This window comes from Eublepharis macularius, chromosome 2 (genome assembly GCF_028583425.1).
Source record: "Eublepharis macularius isolate TG4126 chromosome 2, MPM_Emac_v1.0, whole genome shotgun sequence".
Lineage (NCBI taxonomy): Eukaryota > Metazoa > Chordata > Lepidosauria > Squamata > Eublepharidae > Eublepharis > Eublepharis macularius.
The window spans coordinates 53862431-53873629 of record NC_072791.1 but is presented as its reverse complement, the minus strand read 5'-3'; the positions used below and the strand labels follow the sequence as shown (position 1 = coordinate 53873629).

At 42.3% G+C, this 11199-nt stretch overlaps 1 non-coding gene across 1 annotated transcript; it reads right to left on the bottom strand.

Annotated features, from left to right (window-relative positions):
* Positions 1 to 10739: 10739 nt before the first annotated feature.
* LOC129325350 (U5 spliceosomal RNA) lies at positions 10740 to 10852 on the bottom strand. The gene has a single exon (XR_008596604.1). It is a non-coding gene; the product is annotated as a U5 spliceosomal RNA (small nuclear RNA).
* Between the last annotated feature and the right edge of the window lie 347 nt (positions 10853 to 11199).

Here is an 11199-nt window from a genome sequence, read left to right as displayed (position 1 = left end):
ACTTAAAACAGGAGAGGAAGCCGCCACTTTACTGGATGAGATTGAAGGGGAAATGGGAAGAAATTTATTCCACTCACCCCATCAAGAAAAACAAGCTTTGGGGCCTCTCAGGGAAAGTTGAACTACCAAAAACCTACCCAGAGAGGGCGGGATGCTCCAACACCATTTAGGAGGGGAGTGATCACTTATTATAATTGCCAGGAAGAAGGGCACATACAAACATGTTGTCCTAAGCTAGAAAGGGGAAAACCCCACCACAACCAAGCAAAAACAGTCAATATACTAAAAAAAAGGCAGAGACTGCTCCTGAACAGTTCTCAGACCCAAAGCCTGAAACTGGGACCCCAGCAGAAAAGCCAGCAAGGGTAATGCAAGTGTAGAGAGTAGAAGTTATTAACAAGGACTATTTGGAAGCTGTGGACGTAAATGAGAAGGAAGTTATAGGCTGGAGAGATAAAGGGGCTGAAATTACTTTAATCAAGGGCCAAGCTACACATGACGAATGACACTTGAATGGCAAGTGGATTGAGTGGAGGGCAAGTGAACAGGGAGAAATACACTTGCTGTTCAAGTGTCATTTGTCATGTGTAGCTTGGCCCCAAGTCAGATTCAGTGAAGAAGGAACAGTATTTGCCTGCACAGTCTGGGATTCCGCACACATTGGATAATGCACTTCCAATCCTCTTTATAGATCATTTGGAATGGATTTTTTTGTGTGTGGAACAAAAAATCCACCTCAAATGATTGATAAAGTGCATTGAAAGTGCATTATCCAATGAGTGCGGAATCAGCATTCCACTATCAAAAGAATAAGTGGCCCAGAATTTAAAGTGGATTTAGCAGAGATCCCAATCAATCAACTAAAAAGACTTCCGAGGGAGATGGATTATGGGAGTATGGAAGGACTTGGACATTCCTGTTTTACCAGGAAATGACTTGGCATCAAAAATGAAAAATTATAAAAATAATTACCAGGAGTAGGCCTCAGGCTTCAAAGCCACAGACATTACCAGTCAAGCCACAGACAGTGCCAGAAGAGAACAGTGCTAGTGAAGTGGACAGCATGTTACAAGAACCTCAAGCTGAAGAGTTTATAGCTGAGTTTGTAGCGCAAACTTTAACTTTAACTTTAATTGAATTTTTATACCGCCCATCTCCCGAAGGACTCAGGGCGGTGTACAGCCAAAATAAAACATACAAATATAAAACAGTAAGACTATAAAATATAAACATATTGGATAATTCAACTCAAAACAGGACAGTTCAGTTAAAACACATTTAGGCCAGCCCCGCTTGTTGGAATAATAGCGTCTTAAGGGCACGGCGAAAGGTGTGTAGGTCAGGGACCATACGTATCTCCGGGGGCAATTCATTCCAGAGGGCAGGTGCCCCGACAGAGAAGGCTCTCCCCCTGGGGGTCACCAGCCGACATTGTTTGACCGAAGGCACCCTGAGGAGGCCCTCTCTGTGGGAGCGTACCGGCCTGTGGGAGGCTATCGGTAGCAGCAGGCGATCTCATAAATACCTAGGCCCTAAGCCATGGAACGCTCTAAAGATGGTAAAGAGCAGATGAAACTTTGGGCCAAGCTACACATGACGAATGACACTTGAATGGCAAGTGTATTTCTCCCTGTTCACTTGCCCTCCACTCAATCCACTTGCTGTTCAAGTGTCATTCGTCATGTGTAGCTTGGCCCTTTGAGAGACTTCTGGCAAAACGCAGAAGCAAATACCCAGGAAGTGACAATAGAAAACCCTTGTGTGTAGGGTTGCCAGGTCCCTCAAGTCTCCCAGCAGGAGACTGGGATGCTGGCTCCTACCTCATTGGGGGCTGTTCTTGTGCACGCACACGCACGCTCCCGGTGTGTGTGATGACGTCACTTTTGACGTCGTCATGCAGGAAGGAAGGACAGAGAGTGCGGGCAGTGCTCTCTGTCTCTCTCACCACCACCACCACCGCGCCCCTTGTCCCTGCTGGCACGGGCAGCACACGGGCAGCAGCGGCGGCAAGAGAGCTCTCGTGTGCGCCACAGCCGCTGCTGCCCCTGTGCTGCCCGCGCCAGCAGGGACAAGGGGTGCTGTGGTGGCGGCGGTGAGAGAGAGAGCAGGCTGTGGCCACCGCAGCTCACTCCCTCACTGCTGCTGCCCCTGTGCTGCCCGCACTGGCATGGACAAGGGGTGTGGCGGCGGCGAGAGAGCAGGCCATGGCCACCGCAGCTCACTCTCTTGCTGCCGCCACCGCTGCACCCCTTGACCCTGCTGGCACCGGCTGCAGAGTGCCGGTGGTGGCCGTGGCAAGAAAGTGGATGGCAGCAGTGGAGGCGGCAGTGAGAACGGCATGCTCTTGCAACCACCACCTGCTTTCTCTCTGCCACCGCCTGCTCTCGCTGCGCAGGAGCACACCCCGCACCTTGGGGCGCAGCGTGCCACCCGGGGAGGGGGCGCCCCAGGGAGCATGCCCCCCCACCAGCCAGGTAAGCAGGCACGGGGGAGGAAGGGTGGGATCGGGAGATCCCCTGCCCTGATCAGGGGGATGGGAACCCTACTTGTGTGTTTTGAGTCCTAGGCCAAAGACTTTATAGACTGTCAATGAGGCAGAAGTGTTCTGTTGTCTGGGAGAAGAGAATGCAATGATTCCAAGAAAGTACAGGCTGCAAATATTATAGCTAGCATATGAGATACCCCTGGCAGGACCTCTAGGCATCAACAAAACCAGAGAGTAGGTACAAGGGAGATTGACCAAACATAGCCAAAGACACAAGAGCTTTTTGCAAGTCGTGTGATGCATCCTAATCGTTAGGCAAAGCCCAAGACAAAACCTAGGGGCTTTTACAACCAATACCATTTGTAACTGAAGTTTTTTGCAAAAATAGGAGTGGACATTGTAGAGCCTATTTCCAGAGCAACCAGACAGGAAAACAAATACATCTTGACCATTGTGGATTTTGCTATCAAGTATCCAAAAGCAATGCCTTTGAGGGACATTGAGGTAAAAACAGTAGTCGATGCTTTATTTTCAGGTTTTGCGAGATTAGATTTTCCACAAGAGATGGGCACCGATTTAGCAACAACCTTTATGTCTAGAGTCATGAAAGAATTGTTACAAGTTTCTGGCATCAAGCACATCACCACAACAGCATACCACCCAGAAGCTAATGGTCTTGATGAACAGTTCAACGGAACATGGAGCCACATGCTTCAGGCATATGCTGCCAAGCACCCGAATGACTGAGACCAATGATTTCAGCATCTACTCTTCAGATACCGAGAGCTACCACAAGAGAGTTCCTGGTTTAGTCCTTCCGAGCTACTCTTCGGAAAACAGCTGAGAGGACCGATGGGCATTCTGAAACCAACCCTGCCTGTTTAATAAACCTGCTGTTTCCTTTTGAACTTTACTCAGCCTCTAGTGCCATTTTATTTAAAGAAGACATGGGCTCTTGCTACTCCCCTCCCAAATATTTGGGCGCAGATATAGGCCCTAAATACATGGGACATAAAGGTCTTTAAATAACACCCAGAAACACACTAGCCCAGCCACAGCATGAAATCTTGACAGTTTTGGAGGAAAAATCTGCCCCACAGTGGGGGAAGTAAATGGGGCTTATATCATAGCTGCCAATGCTGATCCAGGCTGAGCTGAGTTGTGCCAGTGGCTGCCAAACCAAGTTGTGTGGGTAGTAGCTGTCATTGGGCCTGTAACATGAGTCTTCCATCAGGGGACATGACAGTTGAAGAGGGGCAGGACTTTTTCCAGGGCTGTTTCAGCCTCTCAGTCCACACTTGCTTCTCCCCCTGTCCTGCAATGGCTTGCTTTACAGAAACCAAAGTTTGGCAATATTTTTGTGGTTGCCTAGCAATCTTCTCCAAAAGCCACTGTAAGTTCAGTGGGTTCTTAAAATTACAGGTTTGTTTCTGTTATTTCATGGAGTTGTAATCTCTATTTTTTTAAGATTTCAGAATTCCTTCAGGTTTGTAGAGAAATCCTCCCCAATCTGTCCCTAGCTCCATTATGTGACTCTGTCAATCATATCCTTTACAACACACTTCATAAGTAGATATATTAATATGTGCTCCTTATATCTGCAGTTGCTGTGCTCTGATTAGCTGCGCAATTCAAATCCCATCTTTAACAGCAGCTGTGGGGGGAGCAGAAGGAGATAGTAGGTCTCCTGACCATTGATTCTAAGGTTTTTAAAGTTTTCCCACTTCTTCTGCAATATGCCCAAATCGGGGTAGGAAAAAACCCCTAAAAAGCAAATCATTCCAGTTAATCACCTTATATGAACTTGCAGCAACTGCATCCTTCACCATCACCTGCTCTCAGTCCTGTACCTTCTTGGGATACATTCCTAAATTGTAAAGCAACCTCCTCAAGGAAGTGAGAAAAGTCCCTACCTTACTAGCAGTCTGAAGGGACTTCAAAGTGGAATTATTCAAGCAAGTGTTAGGGGCTCTCTGAAAGGGCTAGGAAATCAAACCAGTTCGAGAATGTGATTTTATCTGAGGGCAATGTTGGAATGATTATTGGGATGTTTTATTATTGCTGGCTATATTTTTATGGTTTCTTGATTTTAGTCTTTTTTGATCATAATTGTGATTGTATTAATGTTGGTATTATCAAAGTTGAGTTTTATTTCCTTTTTGGAGAAAAGTGAGTTCATAGATGTTTTAAATAAATCTTCTCTCCTGCCTTTTGCTTAACGCTCTCCACCCTTGTGCTGACAGTGTCTTCCGGTGGTACTAGTCTTACGCAGGCATAAGATTATCATTGCACCAGTTTATATCTTAGACCTGCTTTTCTGGATATTCAGGAGCATTCTATGCCTACCCAATGAGCACGACTCACAAACAGAACTACACTTCTAGGCTACATTCCTATGCACACTTACCTGGCTAAACTTTTGAATAAACGTGCACAGGATTGTATTGCTTTTGTCTAATGAGGTTTGATCAAGAGTCTAGAGTAGGGGTTCCCAATGTGGTGCCCATGGGCACCGTTGCTCCCACTGACACCTTTCCTGGTGCCCTCCAAGTGGTTTTAGAAAGTGCGGCCAGGTGGGGCTTTTGCCAAGCATGCTTCTAATTGGCTATTGAAGATTTGATTGGCTGTGGAAGTTTCTAAAAGCATTGCTTTGGCAGAAGCTGCTTTCACATCACAAGGATCTTCATTGTGTGACTGAAGATAAGCTATAGCAACCATTTTGTGGCAGCCATTTTGTAGCTGTATCCACCACACTTTGTCAGAATTCCAAATGTGCCCTCAGACTCAAAAAGGATGGGGATCCCTGGTCTAGAGGTTGTTTGTTTTATTTTTTCCAGTAGACAACATTATTACATTTTTCTAGTGATATGCACCTTTATTAAAACTTTGATACATTGTTGTGTATTATATATAAAAGGACTCATGTGGAAAAATGGCAAAAGTTCATAAGATTTACTGATCTAGTTGTCCAAACTTAGCAGAAAGAGTACTGGTGTTGTTTTCTAAAGTTTCAAGAACTGTATATGCCATCTACTGGAAATAGAAGAGTAATGCATATAGGCAACCCATGATAATTGTAACAATTTTTCTTTTAAAAAAATACTGGTTTGAATTAATTTAAGCCAGCAGCTCCAATGCTGAACACTACTTGTAAAGTTCATGCTAACAGTTTTAAAGAAGGTAAGACATGGTTTAACAAAACAGGCTTCTTTGGCAGCCATCAATTCACAGGGAGAAAATCACACAAGAGCAATTTTTGAAGTGAAACTAGTTTCATTTCAAGAGCTGTGTAAAGTATCATTTTCAGTGTCTTTGGCTGTTTGTGTCCAAAGCAATCTTTTTCAGCACAAACTTTGTGGGCAATGAAAGAAAGGGAAGGTAATCTCTGTAAAAGTAAACTCTTATATACCCTATGCTCTGTTTCACTGAAAAACAGAGGTTCGGTTTAAAAGACTGTTAATAAATGTGTCATTTATTCCCAATCAGAGCACAGTCTACAGGTTCTAGAATACATACGTAACTGCTCTAAAAAAGTAGAGGATTTTTTGTGTTAAAATGCAGAATGTCATCTTCTAAAATAAACTTTCTCAGTATTTTTTTGTGTTGCTGAAATTATTTGAACTCGCCATCTGAACAAGCCAATGAACAATCTTCTCCATTTACAATGGCTAGGCAGAAACAGACAGCCATTTGAGCCAAACCAAATCTCAAAATAATTTTCATTTCCCGTTGGCTCCAGATAGTCTCTGTTTAAAGCATTTATTTGGGTAACAACTGAACAAAAACTGTGAGATATTCTCAAGCTAACTGTTAAAAAGATGCTACACTATTGCACACTAAGGGCAGGGGGAGAAATAGCATCTGTGACAGTAGTGAAGATTCCATTTTCTATTCCTCACCACGATTTCCTCCAAAGAAGAACTTTGCTTCATTTCCTTTGTGACTCTGTTGTGGAGCATAAGGAGCCAGTGTTGTGCAGTGGTTAGAGTGCTGGTGGACTAGAATCTTGGAAACTCAAGTTTGATTCTCCACTCTGCCATGGAAGCTTGCTGGATGACCTTGGGCTAGTCACACACTCTCGACCTACCCTACCTCACAGAGTTGACATGATGATAAAATGAGAGGAGAATGATGTGAGCCACTTTGGGTTCCCACCAGGAAAAAAATGTGGGATATAAATGAAATAACGAAATAAATAAATAACCTGCCTAAAAATGGGGTGTCTGTGTTTTTTTCTGGTAAACAGGTCAAGACGGGTAGCCATGTTAGTCTGTCTGTAGTAGCAGAAAAGAGCAAGAGTCCTATAGTACCTATAAGACTAACAAAAGTTGTGGTAGGGTATGAGTTTTCATGAGTCATAGCTCACTTCTTCAGATACCAAAGAAGTTATCTGAAGAAGTGAGCTGTGACTCACAAAAGCTCATACCCTACCACAAATTTTGTTAGTCTTATAGGTGCTACTGGACTCTTGTTCTTTTCTATTTCTGCTAAACAGTGAGCTAAACTTAAATATACTTTACTCCCCAAATGACATGTGGATTTGCTCCAAACTATGTACAGGACCATCAAGACAGGTGGACGAGAGGTCATAATTCCAGGGGACCTAGTGACACTGGGGGATATGTGGAGCAAGGCAAGACTGCAATGTATGCAATTATAAATTCAGCACCTCCTTTATTACAGCTGCAGATACAGCTACTTAGGTCAGTACATTTATTTGTCTGCCTTATTTTGCTCTCACATGCAAGAGTGAGAGAACAAGTATGATGCCTGCACATTGAAAAGCAGAAGAGGAGAAGAGGGAATAAGAAGAATGCAAGCACATGAATACATAGATTCTCCAATGGATGCTTTGGGAGTTTGGCAAGACTCAAGGATATGCATATGACTCTAGTTGCTGATATGCCACCATCATTTTGTCTTGCCACTAGGGTTGTCTCCTTTTCCTGCCTTTTTCACCACTCTTTTTTTTTGTCATTCCAGCCTTTGATGCAAGGAAACTGAAGCATACAAATGCCCTTCTGCCAGGAAAGTTAGGGTGTCCATCAGACCCAAAGGCTAGAGCAGGATCGCCGTTAAAAGAACTTGACTCCCCGCCCATCATCCAGGGTGATGATTTCAGCCTTGTGTTCCTGCTGCAGAGCCTGCAGAGCATGGAGTAGCAGGGATTCTTCTAAACCGTGGAACTCTTCATCCTCTGTATCATTGCCATTGGACAGCTCATACAATGTGAAAATTGAGTTGGTCAGCCCATTGGACAGCTCATACAATGTGAAAATTGAGTTGGTCAGCCCATTCTTTGAGACCCACTGGTAGATGAGCTTGCCCCATTCTTCCAGCTGTCTCCACAAGACCAAGAAGCTGGATTTATTCTTGTCAAGCCACTCAAGGTTCCCTTTTTTTTCTGAGCTCTTGAGGGGCAAGTAAAGGTGAATCCCACTTCACCTTCCTCTCATATTCAGCTTCAGAATTGCAAGTGCTCATTTTACACTGTACACAAAGTTGTTCTCTTCAATGTGCATTTACTCAGAAGTAAATCTCACATTATTCCGTGAGGCTTACTCCCAGTTAATTGTACATAAGATTTCAGCTACGTTGTACAAATTTTCATTAAGTCATTCTCTCCCTCTCTCTCTTTACCTTCTTCCCACATGTATAATATAATCAGACAAACGTATATTCCTAGAAGTGCTGCATGTTGCATAGTTTGATTGTCAGCTCTTTAACAAGGTTCCAGTTTTATATTCTGGGTATGTATTTGATTGTTGTCCAGACAAACTCGATTTCTTCAGATCTCAAAGCCAACACCTTGAACCAGATCCGGAATTCTACTGGGAATATACCAAATGTATTTTGGGAATACCTTGGGAATACACCAAATGTATTTTGAGATATACCAGCGTAGGGTGTAGTCATCATCCTAAGCCCTTCAGAGATGGAATTTATGATTTATGTTACAGTGCAATACTAAGAATACTTCCCTTAGGATAAGCTCCACTGAATAGATTCGACTCTCAGTAGATCTGTCTAGGATTGCTCAATTAATCTCCTTACCACTGTTTCCAAATGCAGTCAGCTGATTACTAACTTCCTTAGCATAAAGTTGTATTCCTCTTTTACCTTCTTGTAGCTTGTTGCTCATTTTGTATAAACTTACATCGTTCATATTCAGCCTTTATTTAAGTATCTGTGAGAGGATTGGAAGTCATCTTCATCCCTGTACATGGGCTTGTATCTAATATAAAATATGCTTTTCATCCTGCATAATGAGAGTGAAAAGCTCTGTTCCTACATTATCAGTAATATCAAGAGGTTTTGCCAACTCTGTACAGTTTTTTTTTTCAACCTTATGCTACAAAACTATCTGTGAGCTCTTCAAATTTGGGAACACTTGCTGGCCTTGAGCAGACATTTTAGAATTGCAGAAGTCATACATAATTTAAATATCTCAGCTTCTGTTGCAGAGAGCAAGACAATCCAAGTTTGCTGTCTAGCTGTTGCTGAGGTTCCCGTTTTTTCCAGTTTATAGGTAGATGCAATGTTGCTTGTGAAGACAAAAAATAGCTTAGCTATTTTTAGCACTAACGTACCTTTTAAATAAATTTCAAACTCTAACAAATCTACCATTACATGTGGTTAACTTAGACAATATGATAATCACTCCAAAGTAGCCATGTTAGTTTCTTGCAGCAAAAGAAAACAGGTGTCTAATGGCACCTCTGAATGAAGGTCTGACTCAAGAAAATGTATGCTAAAATAAGCTTGGTTAGTGTTTAAGGTGCCACTAGATTTAGAAGCCACAGTTAACACTATTTACAATGCAATCCTAAACAGTTACACTCTCCTAATCCAGTGAAACCAATAGGTTTAGAAGGGTGTAATTCTTTTTAGGATTGCACTGCTAGAGTACCAGGAAACCCAAGGTGATCAATCCAGTTTTGATGGACTCTCTTCCATTTTGTGGAATGTGGACAATATTCTTGTGGAAGAGAAGACAACCATTTGCGTGCTGGATCCTTGCCCTTCTAGTCTTGTTCCTCCTTAACATCATTAAATTGTTCACTAGGAAATCTTCAGTGGAGATCTCTTTCCCAGATTTGTCTTTTACCTGTGGATTACATTTTACCTTTCTTTTCAGTTTCAGAATCATGCTCTGATATTGGTGTGTAGTCTGCAAAAATGTGCATAGCTTGTATTAATGCAGTCAGAAAGTAGAAGAGTTTGATATGTGGCGGTTGGGGGCAGTGTTTGCAAGTTCTGTCTCAGTACCCTCTCCATGTGTTCAGTATTTAATTGTATAAAGAGGGCTATGGTAACAGTGGGAAAGGAGCAGGGCAGAACGTAACATTGCTAAGAAAAATGTTCTGTAATATTTGCTTGCAACTCTTTAATCAGCAGGGTATGAGCCATCTGACAACTATGTTTAAATCCAAATTTCTTTTAAGACTATCTAAGCAGCACTACTATAAAAAAATTGAATTTGAATATCCATACATTAAATGTACATTTTCAATGATATGACTGAGTAATCTCCTTTTTTTAAAACACGAAACATGAAAAATGCAAGCACTCTAATATTTTCTGAGTTCTCTTGGAATAACAAGCGCTGCACTTTTTTACCCCTTTGGAGCTACTCTCAGAAAGAGATGAGAGTTTTTCATAGATGACACTCTACCTCTATTTTATTGTGCGTCTAGAGAAAATGTAGACAGCTAGCATCCAAGCTTGCACACGAACTCTTACTGAGTCTCTCCCAAACTGAATGAAAAATCATTAATAGTCCAGATTTCAATCTCTCTTAGACAGCTCGGGTAACAATAAATGAGTAATTTACTCTCCTTGGCTTTGGGAAGCTTACACTTAATGGTTACTAGGGACTGGATAATGGTTCCTTAGTGATTACACCATGTTTTTCTACCACTTTCAAGGCCTTTGCTTTCTGCCCTAATGAAAAGAAAGTCCTGAAAAAGAGAGCCTATTCTTTATTGGAAGTGTTCTGAGAGACTGTACCTCGATAAAATGAACTCTTTCCTCAGGTTTCTGTCATTCAGCAGAAGGTAAAGTGGAAAAGATTCATAAGAAGAGCCAAAGGCACTGGCTAATTCCAGAAGTGTCTGGAAACTTTCATTTTTTAAAAAAAGTTTCAGATAAATGTCCTTTCTTTCAGTGTTTAGGCCTCTTGAGAATGGTTCTGTTGTCCACACACTGTTTCATTCATCCTACTTTTGAAAGGTACCAAATTATAATTTTCACTACAATATTGGACCTATTTTGTGCGTTCAAATTAAGACCACACATATTTCCTCTCCACAGAAATTTTTAGTAAAAGGCTAAAGATTTATGCAATCTAAAGAGAAACCAGAGCATACATTTATAAAGGAAATAAATATAGTTTGGTATAAATTGCAGAGTTCTGCCTTGGAGACCAGTGAAGGAAAGGCATCCTTGGTGATTTTGATTTAACATCTTGATCATGAACAACTTCATGTCAATTGGTGTAGTGGTTAAGAGAGCGGTACTCTAATCTGGAGAACCAGGTTTGATTCCCCACTCCTCCACTTGAAGCCAACTGGGTGACTTTGGGTCAGTCACAGCTCTCCAAAGCTCTCTCAGCCCCGCCCACCACACTGGGTGTTTATTGTGTGGATAGTAATAACATACTTTGTAAACCGCTCTTAGTGGGCATTCAGTTGTCCTGAAGGGTGGTATATAAA